General features: G+C 42.0%; 2 pseudogenes; both read left to right on the forward strand.

Moving 5' to 3' along the window:
- Positions 1–13,314: 13,314 nt before the first annotated feature.
- LOC147625064 (uncharacterized) lies at positions 13,315–14,685 on the forward strand (annotated as a pseudogene).
- Positions 14,686–22,303: 7,618 nt separating this feature from the next.
- LOC147625065 (putative L-type lectin-domain containing receptor kinase S.7 pseudogene) lies at positions 22,304–24,521 on the forward strand (annotated as a pseudogene).
- Positions 24,522–24,738: the final 217 nt, after the last annotated feature.

Below are 24,738 nucleotides of genomic sequence, written 5' to 3' on the forward strand. Positions count from 1 at the left end.
ACGCCATCCATAATTTACAAATAATTCCTCGCCAGCTTGTAATGATCTTGTAGCACACACTACTATATATATGGGTACATCTCTAATCATATAACATGGCTCGTGACTATTCTCACACTCCATAAAGTTACAATTTGTTCTCTCATTTCTCCCTCTACTACTATTGATTAGCCCTGCTATATTTCCTTGAGCATAGGGTCTTCCATCAATATAAAGCCGCGATCCACAATTATATCTAATGTTTCTTTCGGTGAGTGAGGCCGCATTAGCACAAAGCCCATATGTTGTCATACTTCTGATAAAGTGAACAAGTGCATGCCATGCGCCCCAACCATGCGCCCCAACCATAAATGGGCCCACAAAATGACATAAGAGTCACCTCTGAGTTTGCAGGCACGCGTAAATCCTGTGCAATAAAGAGACCTCGTCCACCATTGGGAATGATAGATGGTGCAATCACATATCGAGCACCCCAAAAGCTGAAAACCTCTCCGTCTGCTGGAAGGGCTGCTCCCAACCATCCTCCATAGCGTCTACGATCGTACGTTTGAATGAGAGATAGAAGACGATCAGGCAATGGATGATCACCCACCCAATGTCTCTGATTGGGCTGTTGATGATGCCTCCATTTGCAACTGAAAAACGGCTTGACCATATCGTGTGCATGGAAGGAATGAAGGATCAATTCCATGGTCTTCACAATCCTCATGAAATCGAGGATGTAGAACTGGTACGTGCTGAATAATGCATCATTGTTGATTATATGAAGGGTGAGACACGCATGGAACACGATTAATAGTGCAGAGTAAACTTGGATATGAATTTATACATAGTTCTAAAATGACATCACTTACCATGGGATGCTCCCGTTCCTCTTGTGATGGCATATCAGGACATGGACCATACTGCTCCATATGGGCAAAACATATGCGTCGCATTCGTCGATGAGTGCCATGGCATGCTGCACACCAACATGGGATTCTTTCAACGTAATATGTTTGTGAGTCGCCTAGTGTCGTAGATGATGTGGAAGAAGAAGAACCATCTCCTCTCGCAACTACAGATGGACGCACAGGAAGAGTGGGAGGAGGCGGTGTCCCAGAGGATGATCCGGAATCTGCATTCATAAAATATTAATGTCATATTAATATCATTAAAAATCAAAGAAAACTTGAACAAAAATAATACACATACAAAATCATCCTAGAAGTGTTTGTAAATGCTATGGTAGCGCACAATGCATATTTGCTTATCCCCAGGTTAGGAATAATGTTCTTCCCTCAGCAGAAACTAGTTAATTTGTAATCATACCTTCTTACTGTACTTATGTCCATATTAGAGGCTTACAATAACCTTGCACAAAATAGTTCTTCAAGGTGTAATTGACATGCACCCAAATGCGTTAGCATAGCATATACGGACCGTCAGCCGGTCCGTATGCACTATGGATGTGCAATTGGTCCATTCGGAGAGCTAGTACGCTCTCCAAATGCACCCAATTGAGCATCCATAGCGCATACTGACCGCTACATTTATCTATTTATCTATCCACCTACCTATGTATATGTGTTTATATATCCATCTATATGTTTATTGATCGTAAATTGTGAAACCTTGTAATAACACACTGTTGTTAAATGCTTAGGAAATTTGCGGTCGTCCCCTGAGCATACACGCCCACTTGCGATGTGCAAAGATTCTTGGCGGCACTTCAGGAAAGAGATTCGCTTGAGAGTGACATGGCCTCAACAGAAGGTACACAAAGTTAATTCACTCAATGCATATGATAGGTACTTCTCGAATAGCATTAATTATGTTTATTGATCGTAAATTGTGAAACCTTGTAATAACACACTGTTGTTAAATGCTTAGGAAATTTGCGGTCGTCCCCTGAGCATACACGCCCACTTGCGATGTGCAAAGATTCTTGGCGGCACTTCAGGAAAGAGATTCGCTTGAGAGTGACATGGCCTCAACAGAAGGTACACAAAGTTAATTCACTCAATGCATATGATAGGTACTTCTCGAATAGCATTAATTATATATTCATATAAAAGCGCATTTAATTTGCAGGAGGCAGCACAGGCTCGTGTCCAGTGAGGGCACACCTCTCGGCTTGGCCGGATGGGCTCTAGTGGCTTTCGAGCACTCTTTGTAAGTGCACAAATTTTTTGTTCGACTATCTATAGCTATTTGTATATACATATATATATATATATATGTATCCATGTATCTATGATCTCATATGCATTCAATTCACTTCTTACTTATATATATGAAATGTTTAAATGATAGAGAAAGGATTATGGTCGAGCACCATCTGCAGACGAGATACGGAGAGCCATAATTTACGGCTACAGAGCGCTACAGAAGGAGATGCCGACACCCGATGCTTTTGTAAGTAATTCTATCAAATATTATTTTATGCCAATCAAGATCTGCATGTGTTATATGTTATGTGGTTTTTTTTATACTCAAATAGCTAATAGACATTTTTAATTGCAGGAGCAACATGGTGAGAACGACATGGATGAGGTTGCTCGACAGGTAGCAGCAGGGTTATCATCACAACCACCCAAGAATGTACAAGAGGAGGACTCTTCCTCCGATGACTCCGATTAATGATAGAGCCATTTAGTGCTAAGTTTGTAGACATAATTTTTTGATACATATAGTCGCTCATTCAGAATGATGGCGCTCTTTCATTAACATTTTCTTTATGTATGTGTGTTTTTGGCCATGATGCACATGTGTTACATCTATCAAGAGTTTCTTGAAGTGTCTACCTCCCAAATCTACAGATTTAAATGTTAATTGATTGCAAAATTTAATTTATACTTACCGTAATCGATGTCGGCCATTGCTTTTTCAAAAGTCGATGTATGTCGATTCTTGGGTCTTTTGTCGTACACGAATGCGCGTGCGTATGTGTGTGTGTGTGTGAGAGAGAGAGAGAAAGAGAGATTTTTTATGATGTTTGTATACGTACGATGTGTGTGTGATAAAGAGGCAAGTGTGTATGAGAGAGAGAGAGAGAGAGAGAGAGAGAGAGAGAGAGAGACCAATGTTTATGTGAAGTGTGTGTGTGTGAGAGAGAGAGAGAGAGGGAGAAAGAGAGAGAGAGAGAGAGAGAGACTAATGTTTATGTGAAGTGTGTGTGTGTGTGAGAGAGAGAGAGAGAGGGAGAAAGAGAGAGAGAATGTGTGTGCAAGAGACACAAGTGGAGATAATGTGTATGAGAGAGAGAGAGAGAGAGAATGCGCATCGGCTAAAAAAAAACGTTCAGAACAAAGGTCTTTTAAGCGACCCCAACGGCTTAAAAAAATAATACAAATAGGGTCGCTTATGCCACCTTCGTAAAGTCGTTTATGCCACCCAAACAGGGTCGTTTATGCCACCCAAAATAGGGTCGTTTATGCCACCTTTGTAGGGTCGTTTATGCCACTCAAAAAAGGTCGCTTATGCCACCCAAACTTAGGTATTTATGCCACTGAATTTGCGTCGTTTATGCCACCTAACAACGTGGTTTATGCCACCCTCGAAACGTCGTTTATGCCACCCAAATGCGATGCATATGCCACCCTAAAAACGTGGTTTATGCCACCCAAAAAGCGTCGTTTATGCATCGCAAAAACGTCGCTATAGAGGTCGTTTAAACGATGTTCAAAAGCGACCTTTGGAACGACTTCTGTAGCGACCCCCGTAAGGGTCGCTACAGGCTTCTACTCTTGTAGTGCCAACGTTCTATTCCTTCTTTTCAAGGCCAAGGGTTTCCCGGTTGGAAAGCAAAGATGCTGTTAATTCTTGAAGGCGATGAGCTTTCAAATGTTGTTATTGGTGATTCTCTATGTCCGTCTCAGCCTACTATTCCGGATTCTGACAATCTTATCACGGAAGGCCCTATTTTTGATGCATGGCGTCTTGCTTATATGGATTGGCAGAGGCGTGATAAAGCAACTCGTCGGTACATTCTTTCTGCTCTTAGTGATTCTCTCATGCTTGATGTGTATGACTTTCCTACTTCCCATGACGTATGGGAGTATCTTATAGCAAATTTTCAGAAAAAGTCTATTATTACAGAAACACTTTATTTGAGAGGTTTGCTTTCAAAGTTACAGTATGAAGTTGGTACTGCTATGACGGGGGCATATTGGGAGTATCTTATAGCAAATTTTCAAAAAAAGTCTATTATTACAGAAACACTTTATTTGAGAGGTTTGCTTTCAAAGTTACAGTATGAAGTTGGTACTGCTATGACGGGGCATATTGATTCTTTCAAATCTATTATTAATCAACTTGCTGCTGCGGGTGATCCTGTTCCACGAAAGTAACTTATTACAATTCTTCTTGATACGATAAAGGATCCGTCTTATGACAACATTGTTACCATTCTTTCTAACCTTGACTTTCTTGATTTTGACCAAACTTGCATATCTTTGATTGAGTATTCTCAACGTCAACAACGACGTAGCGTTGGTCATGATGCAGCTATGTTTTCACAACAAGAGGAGCCTGAGTCCCAACAGTTGGAACGGGCCTTTTATGTGCGAAAGCGTCCTTTTCAACGAGGAAACCGCAGAGGTGGTCGTCGTGGTGGTAGTTTCTCTCGTCTGAAATTTCCTAACAAGCATTGTTCTTACTGCAATAGGAATGGTCATACTGAAGATGACTGTTGGGCACGTCAATATGATGAAGAACACAACATTACCACAAAACAACCACGTTTATCTAGAGATTCTTCTTCTTGTGATTATTGTGGAAAATCTGATCATCCCTCTTCCATGTGCTTTAAGCGTCGATTTGATGTAGATCGAAATCGAGCATATGCAGCCGAGCATCATGATAATGATGTGCCTGAAACAAGTTGTGTTTTATGTTCAGTTCCCCCAGACAGAATACTTCATGTACGTGATGGTTCACTTTTCATTATTGATTCTGGTGCTATAGGAAATATGACATATGAATCTAAGTGGCTACATAACTATCATTCTTTACCTGTTAAGCGTGTTGTTTATCTTGCTGATGATACAACTTGTCAAGTCAAGGAGATTTATATCTTGGCACCTTATCTTCTTCAACTCGAGTTTTACGAGGGGTTTTACATGTCCCAGAACTTCAACGTAATCTTCTTTCAGTTGCAAGACTTGTTGATCTTGGTTTGTTTGTTGGATTCGACCACACCAAATGCCACATTGAGAAAGATGGACAGATTATTGCAACTGCTTCTCGTAATGGTAATTTGTTTGAGCTCTCTCTAAATGATGCTGTAGCAAATGTTGTCACTGCTCCAGGTGATCATGATTGCAAGATATGGCATCATCGCTTTGTTCATGCTGATTTCTCAAAGCTTCTTGATCTTCATCGTCAAGGTCTTGTACGTGGCATGGATCTTAAAGCTCATCCTCATATGGGAATCTGTGAGTTTTGTGCTCTTGGCAAACACAATCGTAAACCCTTTCCTCTCTCGAATTCAGTCCATTCTCATGATTTATTGGATCTTGTTCATACCGACATTTGTGGACCTTTGCCTCCATCGAGAACACAACATCGTTATTTCATTACATTTATTGATGATTACTCATGCTATACAGTTGTTTTCTTGCTTCGACAAAAATCTGAGGCGTTATCTGTTTTTAAGCAATTTCACAAGGCTACCGAACTTCAAACTGGTCGTCGCCTCAAGAAACTTCGCAGCGATAATGGTGGAGAATATGTGTCTCGTGAGTTTGAGAGTTATTGTACGGACCATGGTATTCATCATGAACATACTATTCCATATTCACCTCAACAGAACGGTGTTGCTGAACGTAAGAATCGCACTATTATCAATGCTATACGATGTATGCTGATTCATTCTGGGTTATCTCGTGTTTTCTGGAGTGAAGCTCTCTTGACAGTAGTCTTTGTTCAGAATCATCTTCCTACTATTGCTCCTTCTAGTAAGATACCCATCACAGCATGGACAAGTGAAATTCCTTCTGTATCTCATTTTCGAACCTTTGGATGTATTGCTTATATTCATGTTCCTAAAGAAACACGAGCAAAGCTTGATGCTCTTGGGCTTAAAGTTATTTTTATTGGGTATTCTGACACTTCCAAAGGCTACAAATTCTATGACCCGTCCTCCAAGAAATTGCTTATGAATCGTGATGCTATTTTCAATGAACAGCTTATGGGCGGTACATGGTCCATGGATGATTTTGATAATACTAAATCTTTGCTTCAAGCTTTTCCATTCTTGTGTGATGATGAATTTTCTTCTATAGAGCAACTTTCCTCTTCACAACCATCTAAAGAGCAACTTTCCTCTTCACAACCATTGATTCCGAATGCTGTCATTGATGATGTTGACATTTTTATTGATCTGCCTATTGATTTTGAGCATGGTTCTTGTCATGGCCCTGATGAAGATTTTGATGCTGATGTTTTCTCTACTTCTGAAGGTCCTGCCACGTACAGTGATGCTATATGTTCTCCACAAAAGGATCAATGGCAAGAGGCTATGGAAGCAGAGTACGATTCTCTTATCTCTAAAGGTACATGGATACTCACTGAGCTGCCTCCTGGCCATACTGCCATTAAGTGTAAGTGGGTATATAAGATAAAATTTAAAGCAGATGGATCCTTTGACAAATTCAAGGCACGTTTAGTTGCCAAAGGTTATTCTCAAGTTGCTGGCGTTGATTATCATGAAACCTTTTCACCAGTTGTTCGCATTACTAGTATTCGGGTTTTATTGGCATTTGCTGTTCAATTCGACTTAGAAATTCATCAGATGGACGTGCGCATAGCTTTCTTGAATGGAGATTTGAATGAAGAAATTTACATGGAGCAGCCAGAAGGATTTGTTATTGCAGGTAAGGAAGATCTTGTTGCTCGTCTTCATAGGGCCTTATACGGTCTTAAACAAGCTTCACGGGCCTGGTACATCAAGTTTGATCTTTTTCTTACCTCCCATGGCTTTCTCTCTTGCTCTTCTGATCCCAACTTATTTACCAAACACCAAAATGGTAGTTTTGTAATCCTTGCCCTTTATGTGGATGATACAATTCTTGTTTCCAATGATTTGGGATTTTTACACCAAAATAAGCAGTTGTTATCTTCGGCATTTGATATGGTGGATCTTGGAGAGCTTCACTCGTGTCTTGGCATTCAGATTCAAAGGGATCGCAGCAAAGGTATTTTATTACTTCGACAGTCAAAGTTTATTGAAGATACTATTAAGAAGTTTGGTTTGGAATCTGCACATTCAGCAACTACTCCTTGTCTTGCGAGTTCCATGAAAAACACTTCTGATGGTGGTGGCTAGCTTGTTACAAATCAACCATATGCTAATTTGGTTGGATGTCTTCAAGTTGTTGGTTTGAACACTCGTCCTGACATTTTGTTTATTGCTAACTATCTCGGGCAACATCTTGCATGTCCTTCTCTTAAGCATTGGTCTTCAGCAAAGCACGTGTTGAAATACTTGAAAGGCACTGCAGATTATGGTTTGGTTTATCAACGACAATTCACATCCGCCGACTCCATTCCATCTCTTTCTCTTTTGGGTTGCACAGATGCAGATTGGGCCAGCTCACATTTATCTATGCGATCTACTAGTGGCAATTGTTTCTTCATTAATGGTTGTCTTATTTCTTGGACCAGCAAGAAACAACGTTGTGTTGCAATTTCTACAACCGAATCTGAATATGTTGCGGCATCACTTGCAGCTCGTGAACTCATTTGGCTTCGACAAGTATTGACAGATATTGGCCATTCTCCTCTTTCTAGTACACCCTTGCGGTGTGATAATCACAGTGCTATTAGTCTTGCAAAAGACTATGTCCAACATAACAAGTCAAAACATATTGCTGTGCATTACCATTATGTTTGATATACGAAGTACGCAAAGGCACTATCATGATTGAACATTGTCCAAGTGACCAGATGATTGCAGATATTCTTACCAAAGGTCTCAATGAGTCACGCTTCATTCTCTTGCGCTCAGAGCTTGGAGTTGCCTCGGGCTCACTCTTTCTAGATTAGGCTCTTTACTCTTATGGTAGCTTTGTACATATATCATTGTAATCTTCTAGACACCATGCACTTTGCACATTTCACAATTGCACACTATGACCTCTTGGTCCTTTTGTATATTTGAACATAGATGCACAATGCACTTTCACATCATTACTTCTGGTTCATATTTTCACATTTGTATAGGGGCTTGGGTTTTTCCCTTGTACTCCCCAAGGGTTTTTTCATCCATAGCTAGAGACCCTTGTTTGAGTGGGGGTGTTGGAGCTCTATATATATGGCTCACTCTACCTAACTTGGTCTCACCTATATATATGTATCTTGTCCTCAATATGAATCAGTCTTTGGGAGCGTACATGATGTGTCTCTTGTCTCGTCTCTTTCTCTCTACATTTCAACACATTCACGGGAACACGGATTATGGAAGGAGGCCGGAAGCAATTAATGCGAGAGAGCAGGATTGTAGCCATGGGAACATAAAGACGCACATAATTTTTCCATATTTTTGTGCCGAAGTGCAATGTAAATCATTTTAGGCCAATGTGGGTTCTAAATGAGAGTTCTAAGTGTATTAAGTAAGGCTCACTTATGGGGCTGTCCGCCCATGTGTGAAAGAGGCATAGGGTTAGTGACATCTCTATAAAAGAGATGTGGGTGAAAGCAAGGGTTGGTGGTACAAAAAAAGGGTTAATTTTTTTCCACCTTTTTGGTACTTTTTGGGGGGAATTTGAGGGTAAAATGTTTGTATTTAGGAATCTTTTGTGCAGTACCACCCCATGAGAGTAGTGGTGTCATGAGTGGTGGTAGTGGTTTCAATTTTTTATTGTTTTTGCTCATTTGTGTTTGAACTAAGCGGGCATCGTCTGGTCGCCTTCCTCTGACCATCTCTCTTTCTCTCTCTCTCCCCCCGCATTCGATTGTAGCAGAGCTGCTCTGCTCTAGAGCTCACATTGATCAGTCGTCTAGCCATGAGGACCCCAAAGGCCAAGGGAGCTGCTGCCAGCAGAGCGTCACCTTCAACATGCAAACCAAAAGCGAAGGCAAAGGAGGGCATGGTGCCTCCTGGCAGCAGCAACAAGAAGGGTGCTTCCACCACACCCCCCCAACAAACAAAGTCGAAGCACATAGCCGGTCCCAACACAAGGGCAAGTGCAAAACAGTGCAAGGTCGACTCCGAGAACGGACCTCACTCCTCTTCGACGACGATGAATCAAAATCTACCAGCAAGTCAAGACGTGGTACGCTATTCATTGGCATATGCATGTGCTAAGTAAATGGTGCATGTTCACTCCCTGCACTGACATTTGAAGTTAAATGAACAGTACTATATTTGGTACCACAATTGGTTCTGTAGGGCATCACCTCACATTAGACACAATGTTGGGCACCACATTTAATCTATAGGAGTCAGCAATTCTCTGATTTGTTTTTGAACACATTTTAGGTAAGAACAAAATGGAGGAGTACCCTCAACAAACCAGGTTCTGTTACACGGCACAGGACCTGCATGAAGAGTACGGTCTCAGTCTTGAGGACAAACTCTTCAAGGACTTGACTGATGAGGACATGCCACCCGAGCAATGGTTAACTGTATTCAAGTTCAAGTACCAAAAGAACAGCAAGATCTATTTAAACCATTTGCAGCCACAACTGGTGGAAGACTGCACACTTCTATTCTCCAAAGTTTATCAGGGGCCCCCTTCATGTGGTGAATTGACCAACAAATTTGCTATGTGCTACGCTTTTGAGAAATGCCATGCAGCAAAAAAAGACCCAGCAGGGCATAAAGTAGCATGGGCCCAGTTTGGGGAAGGAGTGTTGCAGATGATATCATCTAGGAGTGGCGGGCTTGAGCGTAAAATTGAGGCATGGAGGAGGCAAAATGCTTCCTCTCTTGGCAGTGTCCTGCATTCAGATAAGAAGGCCCGGATGACTCAAAGTGGTAGTAATATCTGCACAGAACCAGAGAATGCTGGCAGAGGGGTAATTGCTGACTACCTAAATTTAGAGGCATTGCTGCAAAGACTGGCAGACCCAGTGTCACATCCAGGATGGTCAAACCTCAGAAGCCTGAAGGCCTCTATTCAAGCAAACAAGGACCAGCTACTGGTATATGAAGGTAGAAAGGACGTGGCGAAGAGTTTGATGGAAGACATCGATACCCTGTGGAAGCACGCATTGTTCAGCTTCAGCAACAAATCCCTGTTCCGGATGAAGAGATCAAAGAGGTGGAGGCTGATGAGCTGGGAGCAAGTCGGCGCTTGTTGCCAGACGACACGGGGTTTTTGAAAATATCCAAAAGCTCCAAGCGGAGGTTGAACAGCAGGAGGTATTGTATTTCTGGCCTATTGCATTGTGTTTGACTGTTGATAGTGTTTAATTTGCACATGGTTTGGCAATTTGGCATGTTTCACTTCTTGATTGGTTTATCTGCTGACATTTTTGGTGGTTTTGGAACTTCTTGAACCGTTTTGGTACTTTCTTTACTTGTTTTGGTATTTTTTATAACACTTGGTGTTGTGCTGCTGCCTTTCTTGGTACTTAATGGTGCTTCTTTATTTCATTTGGTACTCTATTGAACTATTTTTGTGATGTTTTGGTACTTTCAGGTTACTGAGTTTAGTCTAATAGGGCACCTTTGGTTGTCTTAGATAATTGGTTGCACCCATGAGACTGGTACTTTTGGTGCTTTGCTGTTCATTTGAAACTCTTTTGACCTGTTATGATACTGCTTTGGTACTTTCTAGCTACAAGTTTTAGAGTCTTTAAGGTATTGCAGGTACATCTTGGGTTCAATGTTGGCACTAACTTTGGTACTTTTTGTGCTTCTTTGCTTTATGTGGTACTCTTTTGAAGTGTTTTGGTACTGAAGTCGAGCTTTTATTTGGTCTTATATGGTAGTGCTAAATATGTCTTGGGTACTATCTAGGTATTATCTTTGGTATTTTTTGTTTTCTTTGATTCATTTGGTACTTTTTGCACTATTTTGGTACTAGTTTGGAATTTCACTGGCTGTGAAAAGTTTTTGGGTCTTATGGGTATTTTTGGGAGTCTTGTGTGTTTTTGGTACTTAATTGTATCAAATTATTGCTGTTTACAACTGTTTTGGCATAATTTACATGTTTTGGTACTGTTTAGTTACCTTTTGGTACTTTTTTGATACTGATTTGTTAACCTTTTGGTACTGTTTTGGTTTATCATTGGTTTGTCTTGGTACTGTTTTGTTACCTATTTTGGTACTATTTTGCTACTTTTGGTTTTGTTTTGGTACTGTTTTGTTTCCTATTTGGTGCTATTTTGCTACTATTTGCTACTATTTTGGTACTGATTTGCTACCTTTTTAGCACTGTCTGTAACCTATTTGGTACTATTTTAGTACTATTTGGTACTATTCTGCTACTATTTGATATTATTTTGGTACTACTTTGCTACATTTTTGGTATTGTTTTGGTAGTTTTTGGTACTTCATGTACCAATTTTGTGTTGTTTAAAACTATTTTGGTACAATCCAACCTTTTTAGTATTGTTCTGGTAGTTTTTGGTACTTCATGTACCAATTTAGTTTGTTTAAAACTATTTTGGTACAATCCGACCCTTTTTAGTACTGTTTTTATTTTGCTTGGGTTTGGCTTGGGAGTTGTTGAAACTTCATTGTACCCATTTAGTGCTGTTTAGAACTGTTATGGTACAATTTACCTGTTTTGGTACCTATTTTGGTTCAGTTTTTGTACTGCTTGTGTACTTCCTTGCTAATTGTTTGTTTTGGTGGATAAGTGGATAGAGTATGTCTATTTTGCAGATGGAGTATGTGAAGCTCCATAATGAATGCTTGGAGACCCAAGACCATCAAGAATTTGTACATAAGTTGTGTGCTGATGTGAAGAGGGGGATGAAATATACATTGACTCCAAGGCCTCATGTTGTGGACCCTGCCAACACAATTCATGTGTTTGGTACTTGTGTTGCCTGTGGGGAGGCTTTGGAGGCTTCTTACGTGGTTGGTACCTTCATGCTTCCGTGCAGGCATCAGTACCATCCATTGTGTTTTGCAGCTGTGTTGAGAACAAGAGATATGTGCATGAAGGCACGTTGCAACACCGCAATCCCTTCGGAGGCAAAGGCCTGGGTGTCAGGGAGGTCATTATTGAAGAGTAAGTGGGGTGTTTGTGTTGGACACTGTATGTTTATATTGTTTGAACTGATGATCTAATCTTGTCTTTCATCTTTGTGCATATGTAGGTAGAGAATCTTTCGGTGCGGACACCCATGACACCACCCCAAAGGATAGGAAGGATCTCCCTGGTCATAGTAAGTCAGATGCCACTTACATGTTTAAAGAAGATCCTTACAAGTCAGTGCAGAAAATACTGCAAGACCTTGATGCCAACACAAGGGAAGGGAAAGGGGCTGAGCCTGCTGTAGACTCAAGCATGGGGGAAGATCGACTAAAAGCGGAAGTGCAGGAGAGAGACAAAGACGAAAAGGGATCGGAGGAGAAAGAACAGGGGGGAAGTGATCTGATTGAGGAGGTTGCTGAGCAAGAGACTGACCAAGGCGAGAAGAACAATGAAGAGATGCCGGCTGTTGAGGAGGTGACAGTTGAAGTTCTCTCAGAGGCAGAGGTTTTGGCTACGGCATCAACATCTGCAAAGGACAAGGCAGGTAGAAAGAGGAGGAAGAACGGAAATAGGGCAGCGGAAGCTACTCAAAGTGCACAGGAGGCTGCAAGTGCAGAGGAGCCCAAAGACACTGAGGAGGCTAAAAGCAATGAGGAGGCCAGAGCGACGGGGGAAGCTACTGAAAGTGCCGAGGAGGCTAAAGGTGCAGAGGGGGCTGAAGGCGTAGAGGAGGCTAAAAGCACGAAGGTGGCCAAAGAGGCGGGGAAAGCTACTGAAAGTGCAGAGCAGGTTAAAGGTGAAGAGGAGGGTAAAGGTGTAGAGTTGCCTAAAGGCACGGAGGATACAAAAGGTGTGGGGAAGGATAGAGCTGCGGAGGAGACACCTGATGCAACGCCCTTAGAAACAGGTGATAGCAATGATTCAGCCACCCTGTTCGAGCTCTTCGCTATGAAATGTAGAAAGCATCCTGTTGGTGGTGGTCTCAAGCCGCAAGGCTGCAAAAATTAGCTGATGTTACAGCATTTTGTACTTGCTTCTGGACTAATTTGAAATACCAACCCATTTTGCTTTTGTCGATGCGTTTTGTGTCATGCCGCTCTACTCTTCAAAGGTGTCAATGTGTTTGTAAACTGTCATGTCCTACTGTCACTGTTTTGTAACCTTTTATTGGTGCCCAATGTCTGACTTTGCTTTTGCAAAAAGGCTGTGTTCTTCTACTCATATAGTTTAGTGGTACTACAACAGGGGACCATTGGTGGCTACATGAACAACCACCGGCGGATACATCAATGCCGATACATGTAATGGCAAGCAATAGGCGCCTTGTTGTTTTGGATGTCAATGGAGTGCTACTAAAGGATTATGTTGAAGCACCCAAGGATTTGTGGCAGCTCCCGTTCCCAGATGGAATTAGGCCCCGAGGTGTGCAAGTGTCTCAATACAAATATTGTGTTGTCAGACTTGATGCGGAGGACTTCATCATCAACTTGAGGAAGCGATGCGACGTGATGCTCTGGTCATGTAGCCAAAGGAAGAACTTGATGGCCATAATGAATGCTTGCTTCCCTCGGTTGATGAAGATGAAAGGCCTCTTTTTAGGTATTTATCCCTAAACTTTCACAATTGGTTTTATTGATTTTGATACTGTTTGGCTAGCTTTGCTACTGTTCTGTACACAATCTGGTACTATTTGGTAGTTTGGTACTTTTGGCACTGCTAACACAATTTGGTACTTTTTGGAACTTTGGTACTCTGGTGCTATGCTGCTTTGGACTATGTTTATTCATGTGTACACAATTTGGCACTGTTTTGTACATAATTTGGTACTCTTTGGTTATCTTTGGTACTTTGGTACTCTGATGCTATGGTAGTTTAAAACTGTGTTTTTTACTTTGTACACAATTTGGTACTGTTTGGTGCTTTGATACTATGGTACTTGGTTCTGTGCTTGGTAACATTTGTGTACACAATTTTATAATGTTTGGCACTTTGGTTATTTGGTACTTTGGTACTGTGTTGTACCAAGTTTGGTACCTTTTCACTGTTATGTACTGTTTGTTAGCTTTGGTACTCTTATTTGTGCTGCTATTCTAATTGCTTGGTTTACCTGTTTACAGATATTTTTGACCAGTCTCATTGTGAGAGGTGGGCTACCAAACTCAGAGATGTGCCAGTCCTTGCGAAGGAGTTCGGTAACAAGCCTATTTTTCTGAAGCTCCTAAGAAAAGTGTGGCGCAAGTATCCGTAATTCAATGAAACAAACACCCTCCTTGTGGACGACACGAGATACAAGTCCTTGAAGAATGATTACGACTCGTGCTGCTGCATCCGGTCATATGAGCCTAAGTATTATGACCCCGACAAGCCGAAGTATCTTATGGATGTCATTTTCCCATGGATCTCCGGGTGGCTAGCTGATAAGTTCCCCACTTCTTACAGCCACCGGAATCCCTTGTTTGATGTTGAGGATGACATTTCCTCGTTCGTTGTCAACTACTTTGTATCTATGGAGGGGTATTCGTACCGCTTTGACCCCCCTGATGTGTAAAAGATTCTGTATGCTTGTACATTGCCTTTGGCATTTAATGATAATTATCTTTTTGTACATGTACTTTTTTTGGCTACTGCTTTTGTACTTTTCTATAACTACTTGGTGAAAACAAAAAGGAACAGTACCAAAATTTGGTACTGCAAAAACACAGCAGAGCTAAAAACAATAAAGCACAATACCAAATTGATAACACAGCAATAGCATTAGACAGTTTGATCACAAGTAAGATTCTAATCAAGAGAATTAGACAGTACTGATCACAAGCAAGATTCTATTCAAGAGAATTACAACTGTTGCCAGTGGTTAGAATTGTAGTTGGGGTAAACACTGTATGGCTCCCGTCTTGGTCACTTCCGTCTTCATATGGCATACTGTTGTAGATATTTTCATATATCTCTGAGGATAGTTTAAAGTGGTGATGGAGGCCAGGGATAGCCTCCATGGGGAACTGTATGGCTCTAACAAGATGCGAGTAGATCATCACCGGTGGTGTCTGATCTAATAGGGTATAGGTATCAACTTTGCCCTCAACCTGGGCATAGTACAAGCCCTCAACTCTAGCAATCCACCTCTTACGATCTTGTTATGCCAAAGGTCCTTCAGTACTCTTGGTGCTACATAAACGGTTTTTGTGCACTTAAGAAGGTAGAAGTCCTCCTTCTCCTCGGCTGCATTCACTGCAAAGTTATCCCCAATGGACAATAATTGGCTCAACACCTCAGGGTCTCCTTCATACATAGGCATGCTTAAATCCTCACTCACATGGGAGGAAAACAAATCATTGTAGTTCTCCTCATCATCGTCATCCTTATCACTATTTGTAGGTTGTACTGACTCTGTCAATGGCTCGATGGAGACATATTTCCATTCTTCAATGTGCTGTTTATTATTGCATCTCCTCCACTGCCCATTCACACATGGATCACAGAAGCATGATAGCGTACGAAAACGCACATCACATGGATTGTGGGTTGAGTAGCCATCAACACAATGGAATGAGCGAGAGCTTGCAATTGGTTTACAGTCCCACAACGGAAAATGCAGCACATCATTCGGTGAAACCAACCAAAACACCCTCCTTGTGCTGGCACTTCCACCTTCCGTTGTCGGCTGAAACCTCGTGTTCAAAAAATTGACCACATCAGCCGCACACTTCATGGGCCAGCCATCGGGTTTTAGCTCTTCGTGCGTCAGGGTTCTCTTGATAATAGCACCTGCACCATCATGCTCTCCTTTTCCATGCCTTGAAGCAAAGAAGTTATGCATCATAAGCAATCTTGTCAACTGATAATACTTGGCTACAAAATAGTGTGGTCTTCATGCCTTGAACTGTGAAGCGGCACCATCTGACCATACCCAATGATAACGCAAACGGTGTCCTTGCTGTTTCATCCAGTTGTCATGCAGCATAAAACAATGCTGAATAAAGAGCGTGTCGTGGAGCTTATCATCTGATATGTAAAAATGCACAGTCTTCTCAATAGCTCCTACTGAATTTCTTATATAAGAGATGTGTACCAGTATTGTTACTTGTGTTGACCACCAATGCATGGACTGGATCTCATTTTGCACTTTAAAGCTGTAATTCTCTGCAAAATCAACAACAGATACCACAACATCTCTGGGAAACTTAAGCAAGTAGTCTTTGAATTGTTGGGCCTGCCACCTAAACATAAAGTTGTGCTTAATGAAGCTTTTCAGATGATCTGAAAAGAGATGAATGAAAGTTGCACTTTTCATCCTTTCCACGACCAAGTCCTTTCCATGACCAAGTCCTTTTGCTTCTTCTCTTTTCCATCACCATTAACCTATCCAGTGCCCACATCCTGGAATATCTTAACAGTCACCTCCTTGCTATCTGTTGCAATCTCGGCTGGGCAAAATGACAACTTTCGTACACCGCATTTGGGGCACTCTCCAAGCAAGCATCTCTTTACATGATATTCACCCTCCTTAGGGCGAGGGCACAATATAAAATCCAGCAAGTTACTTATGTGTTGAAAAACAACCTGGTTTGCAGAACATTGGCCTGCCTCACTATGTGTACCACAAATGGAGCATGTACATGGATGTTCTTTGCCGTGATGCCCAAACCTGTTCTGGCACATTTGATTGAAAGCATCCTTGAAGTATACCATCTGGATATGGTAAATACAGCAGCAAGTATAGCGCTCTTTCAATCTTCGGACAAAAAAAGGCTTGAGTGTCTCAAAGGACCTAGTGACAACTTCACCGCAAGATACATGCTCTTGAATCTTTTGTAGAGCTCCACCTTTAAACGAAAAAATGAACCACGTTAGAGCTCAGAATACTATCAAACAAGAGTAAAGCACCAAAGCTATTTACAGTACAAAATTTGGTACTGTAAACCACCAACTCATTCTAAAGTACCAAATTTGGCACTGTAGTGCTAGATAACAAACTATAGTGCCAAATTTGATGCACAAAAGCACCATATTAGGCTCTATTTATTACCAAGCGAACCATGGTACCCAATTGGATACTTTTCTACATTAAGCATGGTACCAAATTGGATCATAGTAACAAATTGGGTGCTTTTGTGAATACAAAAAAGCACCAAATTTGGTTCTATGTACCAAGCTGGAACCATAGTACCCAATTTGGTACTGTTTTACATACTGCATATTACCAAAACGGATCCATAGTGGCAAATTGGGTGCTTTTTTGGATACAAAAAAGCTTTAAAATTGGTACTATGCATCCAGTTTGGTACTTTTCTGTATTCACTAAAAGCACCCAATCTGTTTCCAAAACCCAATTTGGTATAACACTACCAAGTGTGAGTGGTGCCCAAAAACAACAAATTGGATTTGTGGAACCCCTTAGGTACTATGCAGGCACACTTAAAGCACCCTGCATAGTACCAAACTTGATCCATAGTACCAAATTGGCTATTTCTCTGTATACTTCACAGTACCATAATTGGAAGCTTAGTACAAAATTGGATACTTTTTTGGATACAAAGAGGGCCATAATTGGTACTATGCATCTAGTTTGGTACTTTTCAGTATCCTCTAAAAGCACCAAATCTGTTTCCAAAACCCATTTTGGTATTATACTACCAAGTGTAAGTGGTGCCCAGAAAAACCAAATTGGAGCTGTGGAACACCTTAGGTACTAACCAGGCACACTTAAAGCACCCTGCATAGTACCGAACTTGATCCATAGTACCAAATTGGCTATTTCTCTGTATACTTTACAGTACCATAATTGGATGCTAAGTACAAAATTGGATACTTTTCTGGTTATAAAACGCTCCAAAATTGGTACTATGCATCCATTTGGTACTTTGCAAGATACATTGAAAGCACCAAATCTGTCTCCAAAACCTAATTTGGTATTACACTACCAAGTGTGAGTGCTTCTCAAAAGTGCCAAATTGAGACTGTGCTTCCTTACTCTTGGACATTGCAACCAAAAGTTGTACCGTGAATCCTGTTGGATACAATGCAAAATTCAGAGAAGTGCCAAATTTAATCCTATGGAGGTGGAATTGGTACCTACAATGATACTATTATGGAGCTGGGAATTCAAACAATGGTAAGTACTTGGATATGGGAATTGGTACCTACAATGATTGCAGTACCAAATTGGTACTTATGGCCTAGAGTGATTGCTGGTAAAAACTACCAGTTTGGTACTGAACAGCCAAGCTTTCAGTGCTGCCCAAAGACTACAAATTTTGAACTATTCCAACAGAAATCAAGGCCACCATGGATTTCATTGTAGCAAAAACATATTACCTGAGAGTCATCTAGAAGATGAATTGGATGTTTGATGACACATTTTGCCTCGATCCTCTGCTTACAAATATCCTTTTTGTTTGGTGAAACTCTCATCTTAGATTTCTAAAAAGCGGTCACCAAATCTCTAGCTTCACTTGTGATACTTGTATACAAAGGCAATTGTCTGTGTGACAAGCACTAAGTGGCAACACTTCATTCTCATCTTTCGTTTCCAATCGACTGCTTGCTGCCGCTATATTCCGTCGATGAACACCCAAGACAGCATCAATTTTGGACTGGTTCACTGACATTGTTCTCTGATCACCATTGTTCAGTATCATCATCAAAGAGGCTCTCTTTACAAATAGCTCACTTGTAGAGTGAGCTATTTTCAATTGAGTCAATGTGTTGCGAACGTTGGAAAGAAGACTCGATTGCACATCCGAACTCCTCAACTTGGAAAACGGCTGATAATGCATGAGCTGCTCTAGAATTTCATGTTGTTCTACTGTTGTTAGTCCTTGGGTCTGTCGATGCCAACATCTAGCCATGGCTTTGCATATATTGTTCCTTGACCTGGTTCTTGAAAGGCTACCTTCCCTAGCAGGGTTGCGCTCCTTGCATCGTTGCTCACGCTTCTTTTGCGCCCAATAGCCCCGGAGAAATTCTTGGTTGCCGACAGGTTCGTGAGCAGCTTGGGTTTCATTGATAGTATCCTCTGTAAATGCAGGTATCCCTGACTCAAGGTTAGTGGATCACACTCAACCTCCAGCATCGTCTCTGTAAATATGGTGACGGCCTGAGCTACCATGTTTATACAGAGAGAGAGAGAGGGCTATGGTGTTCCGCAGGGGATAGAGGATGTGCACGAGAGAGGTCTGAGAGAGAGAGAGAGAGAGAGAGACAGAGACAGAGAGGGGAGGTCTAAGAGAGAGAGAGAGAGGGAGGGAGAGAAATCTGCTTCCTTGCATTCCACCCGCGTCTGCACCCACTTCTCAACCCACGGACCTATCTGTTATGGGACGTTTCAAAAAAAAGACTAAAGTATAACACCTCAGGGAATTTTCACAACTTAATATTTCTCCTTTATTTCCTTTTTGGCCTCTTTTTCTTTACTCTTGTTCTACCAAGCCTAGGTGGTGTCAAGGACAACCAATTTTGTACCACCATCCCTTGCTTTCACCCATGTTAGCTAAAGAAAGAGGACATTTTGGCCAATCTCATAAGCTATTGAGTGAAGCTCTTGAGCTCTCAAGCTATGGCAACTCTCTAACTCTGTCTATTATAATCTAATGAGCATCAAGCTCCAATGAGTATAGCTCCACTTCTTTCTCTTAATCTGTTTTAGCATCATTGAAGTAGATTCATCTATGATTAGTTGAATGCTTCTTTCTTTCTCTTGTGTATGCATGCTTGTAGTGTGTGTGTGTGCGTAGTCTCCATTGATGCAAGCCCTTGCCCACTTCATTGGCAATGAGTTATTCATGGATAGACTCTCTCTATGAGCTTGTGGGTTTGTGAATGTTACATTCTATGCTTGCTTAAGCTTGTGGGTTAGTAAATGCACGCTTATGGGTTTGCTTGCATTAGGGAAAGCTAAGATTTAATCAATGTTTGAATGGGATTAAGAGATTGCCATGCATTGCTTGTTGTCTTGATTAGTGTAGTGGGTTTAAGGGATTGAGAGATTGATTGAGGTGCTGAATGGTTGAATTGTCAAGTGGTGGTTCGTGTATATGATCTCTCCCGCAAAGAGATAAGCCTTCATGCACTAATCGGGTCGAGTCCTCGGATTGACATTGTGTTTCTCAACACATTTGTTGATCGGTAGTACTCTATGAGCACTATATTGCACGGTAGAGACAACCGCTCTTCAGTCCATAGTCTAGTTTCTCATGCTAGTAGTTGGTTCTTAAGGGTAGGAACAAACAAGGAATAGGTTACACACTCATAACACAACACACATAGACAAGACCTTATTCCCAAAAACCCCCCTCAAGGGCTATCCTTATTGCTATTGCAGTCATGGTGTCGATGATGAAGGTAATGCAACACTAGTGATGATGAGCAGAACGCATAGACAGATCTGAGTGGTGACGGGTTGGTTGCAGGCATTGGTGGGCTTTGCTCCTTCTGTGGTTCTTCACAATGGGCTTAGGAAAATGCACGGAGTGCCATGCTTTGGCATTGGCTAAGTAGACATTAGGTACAACAGTTTTAGAAGAGGGTAATGTGGGATAGAGAAACAATTCAACTTCGTCGAGAGTAGGCACACAATAGAAGAGGGCGGAGACGGGGCAACCCAAGTGGATGTTGGCTAGTGGAGGTTGTGCACAACAAAGGTACAGGGTTAGTCGGAAGTAGCTAATATTGCCAGGAGCGATGTACAAATTCTAGGATGAAGAAGTATATACGCTAGGAGTGAATTGCTCTGATACCATGTCGGAGAAAGGATCTATGGCTAGGGTTATGGTGGGTCAAACAAGAAAGCCATGGCTATGGTGTTTGGGAGCTCGATAGATATAGAGAAAGAGAGTACTCAATGATATGACATTAGCTTGTATTCATTCAATGGAGTACAACTACCTTTATATTTGTACTCATTCTCTTCTAACATCATTGCTTATGTCATCACAAACATGAATATCTAGATATTATTGTGACCCCTCTAAGAGGTGGTTCACACTTACAACTACCGTCAAAGGTTCTCTTTTGACATCATTGATATGTCATCACACACACAAATGTCTAGATATTATTGTGACCCCTCTAAGAGGTGGTTCACACTTTCATAAACACACATTGAACATATAAATGATTGTTCACATCCTTTTTAGGGATGTGCACACACACACATATGGATACACAAACACACAATGGCACATATTCCAACACCCCCCTCAATTGTGACTTGGGGCACACACACACATGAACATAGGCAATACCTCGATTTCAACACACACGTTTCTGGTCGACTCTGCATCAAAATCCCGAGCATAAACTTCCCATCATAGCACATTCATATCTCGAATGCACAATTTTTACACAACAAATGATATTTGAACCTTAGAAAAGATTGTAAGTCTCCGCACTCCTAAAGTGACAAAACATACACTAGTTTGCAAGAGTGTGCATTTTGGAAATGTGAAGTTGAGTGCTAGAGAAAAACTCTAGCTACTTTCCTTTGGGACCGACCATGCATTAGGTAAAATCTTTGAAATATACCATAATAGTCTTTAAAACAATGACAAGGGTTGCTTGAAAATTTATTCCAAATCCTCTTGAATCAAAAAACCCTTAAAACTAAAGCCTAACTAAAGCCTTCTAAATCCTTCTCTCGAGGTGTATTTATATTTTGGATAAGGGGAGGGAAAAATCTACTTGATTTTATTTCTTTTTTTTTCTGAAAAGTGTACAACGTTATTGGAAACAAAACTTATTACATACGCTAGGGCCTGTGTAGAGCTGAATTGCCCTTTGTAGAGTTAAGGGGGTTGGCCAAAGTTTTTCCCTTGGAATCAATGCTGAAATAATTTGAAACCTTCATTTATAGGGCATCAAAGCCCTTCAAACCTTCCACTCTTAGGAAATAGGGTTGCAAAAGGCGTCCACAGAACGCCACTATTCTGAAAATTTCTCTAAATTTTAGAGATAAACATTTATGTTTTGAAGGTCAACCAAAGATTTCAAATTTCCAGCCCTGCTTGGAATGAGACGAGTCTCTAGAAGGATTTGGCCTAGAGTTACGGGTCAAGACGAGTCTCTAGAAGGATTGGCCTAGAGTTACGGGTCAGCTTTATTTTTCAGCTGAAAAATAAACATTGATCTTAGTTCTTCCAACATTCTTTTTTTTGGTATATATGAGTAGTGAATTGCGCATATACCAGCTAGTTCGTCTGATATATGATCAGTGCCGATGGCGCATTGCAGAGCAAATTTGGTGGATACACTGGCAACTTTAGCCTGGATTATAATTTTAGGTCATGGCTGTTGCATTGGGGTTGCCCATTCGCTTTCCTTCAACTACAGCTCGTTGGGGTCCGAGCAGGTTTCCGGCAGTATTCTACCTATCGGGGATGCTAGCTTAAGATCGGACAGCGCTCAACTCACCAACACGAACACTGGTGGTAGCGAGGGCAGGCTCTACTACAAGGACTCGTTCCCCCTTTGGGAGCGCGGCAGCAACTGAGCAGCCTCTTTCAATACCTCTTTTAGGTTTCAGATCGAAAACACTAGCGAGAATTCAGGTGATGGCATGGCCTTCTTTGTTACAGAATATCCAGATTTTCCTGTAAATTCCACCGGCCACTGGCTCGGCTTGTTCAATTCAACCGACAATGGCAACTTCTCGAACCACCTCGTCGCAGTGGAATTTGATACTTACATGAACCTTGATAATCAAGATCCAAATAATAATCATATAGGTATTGATATCAACAACTTAACCTCTGACATAACCACCAATACTAGCTTGAGCTTTGAGCTGAAGTCCTCGTCGGCGTCCTCATCTGTGTATGCTTGGGTAGATTATTCTAGCTCGCTTGGTTTGTTGGAAGTGTACGCTAAAAACAATCCTAATGTTAAGCCTCAAACTCCTCTCCTCTCACTGCATATCAACTTATCCTTTTACTTGCCGGAGGATGTTTTTGTTGGATTTGCTGGCTCCACAGGATCAAATTACGAGGATCATATCCTCTATTCATGGAGTTTTAGTAGTACTGAAGTAATTAATGCTTCTAGTAAGGTAGGGTTGATCGCTGGTTTAGCTGCTGCTGGGGTTCTCATTTTAGTAGTAATTATGGTAGTGATTAGTATCTACGTGGTTAGATTAAGGGAAAAGCGAAGGGCTGCACAGTACTTGAGGGAACTTAATGTAATTATGGGGCTCAACCTTCCTCATTATTATACATACAGAGAGCTTAGCGTTGCGACCAAGCAGTTTAGAAAGACGGAGCTTTTGGGGAGGGGTGGATTTGGCCCTGTTTATAGAGGCGTTCTTCCAAACGATGGGAGCGAGGTGGCTGTGAAGTGCGTATCTCAAGGATCTGCACAAGGTGAGAAGGAGTTTCTGGCCGAGATATCCATCATAAGCCGCATCCGCCATCGCCATCTTGTGCAGCTCAAAGGGTGGTGCCAAGACAAAGACAAAGAAACTCTCCTGCTCGTGTATGAATACCTGCCCAACAGAAGCCTTGACCAACACTTGTTCCGCGAGAAAGCGATTGTTCTCGACTGGAGCACCAGGTACAGAAAAAACCATATTATCTGTCAAGGTTTTTGGGTTCCCAATATATTTAAACCTAAATTTATGTAAAGCACCAAAAATCTACGTAAATTACTGGACGTCCCTCACATGACTTTTGGTGGTGTGCTAGGTACACGATCGTTTGTGGGTTGGGATCTGCCCTGCAGTACCTGCACGAAGAGTGTGAAACGGTGATTATTCACAAGGACATCAAGTCGAGCAACGTGATGCTGGACTCCAACTTCAATGCGAAGCTGGGCGACTTTGGGTTGGCAAGGCAGCTGGGGGAGGGCGCCGAGGGGCACACCACAATGGCTGCCGGGACGGTGGGATACATGGCGCCAGAATGCTGCGGCACGGGGAGGGCTACAATGGAGTCGGACATCTACAGCCTTGGGGCGGTGCTGCTGGAGGTGGTGTGCGGTCGCAGACCTGTGGACAGGACCCTGCCGGAAGAGCATGATGGGAGGCTCGTGGACTGGGTGTGGTCCCTCTATACGAGGGGCCGCCTGGACGAAGCGGTGGACGCCCGGCTGGGCGGCCAGTTCGAGGCCGTGGAGCTGGAGAGAGTGCTTGTGTTGGGCCTGGCCTGTTCGCATCCAGATCCTACATGTCGACCTACCATTCACCAGGCGCTAGAAGCCTTGTTTAACCGCGCTGCGCTACCGGCCATCCCAATTTCTAAGCCAGTCCCCCACTACACCCCTCTCCAGCCGTCGCTCTCCTCCTACTCCTACTCCTCCAATACCACAACCACCATCAGTACGAACTACGCCTCTTCCTCCGACGCCGAGTTGGAGAGTTGCCTGTTGGATTCCAGCAGCTCTGCAGCCTTGCTCTGATTGGATCAAAGCCTTCTTGCTACCAACTTCTACAAAGCCCCTCCTTAGAAAGGCAAAATACATGGTCCACCAATTCGGACCTTTTCAGCAAATGACCGCGTGACCGCCTGTAGCCCAGTATGGTTTAAGCGTCGATTGGATCAAAGCTTCCTTCCACATAAAGACACCTTTTAGACGGTGAATGTAGCCCAATATGGTATAGGCATTTACCCTTCAA

Source organism: Cibotium barometz, chromosome 24, assembly GCF_041138505.1.
Source record: "Cibotium barometz isolate CiBa-2024 chromosome 24, ASM4113850v1, whole genome shotgun sequence".
Taxonomy (NCBI): Eukaryota; Viridiplantae; Streptophyta; class Polypodiopsida; order Cyatheales; family Cibotiaceae; genus Cibotium; species Cibotium barometz.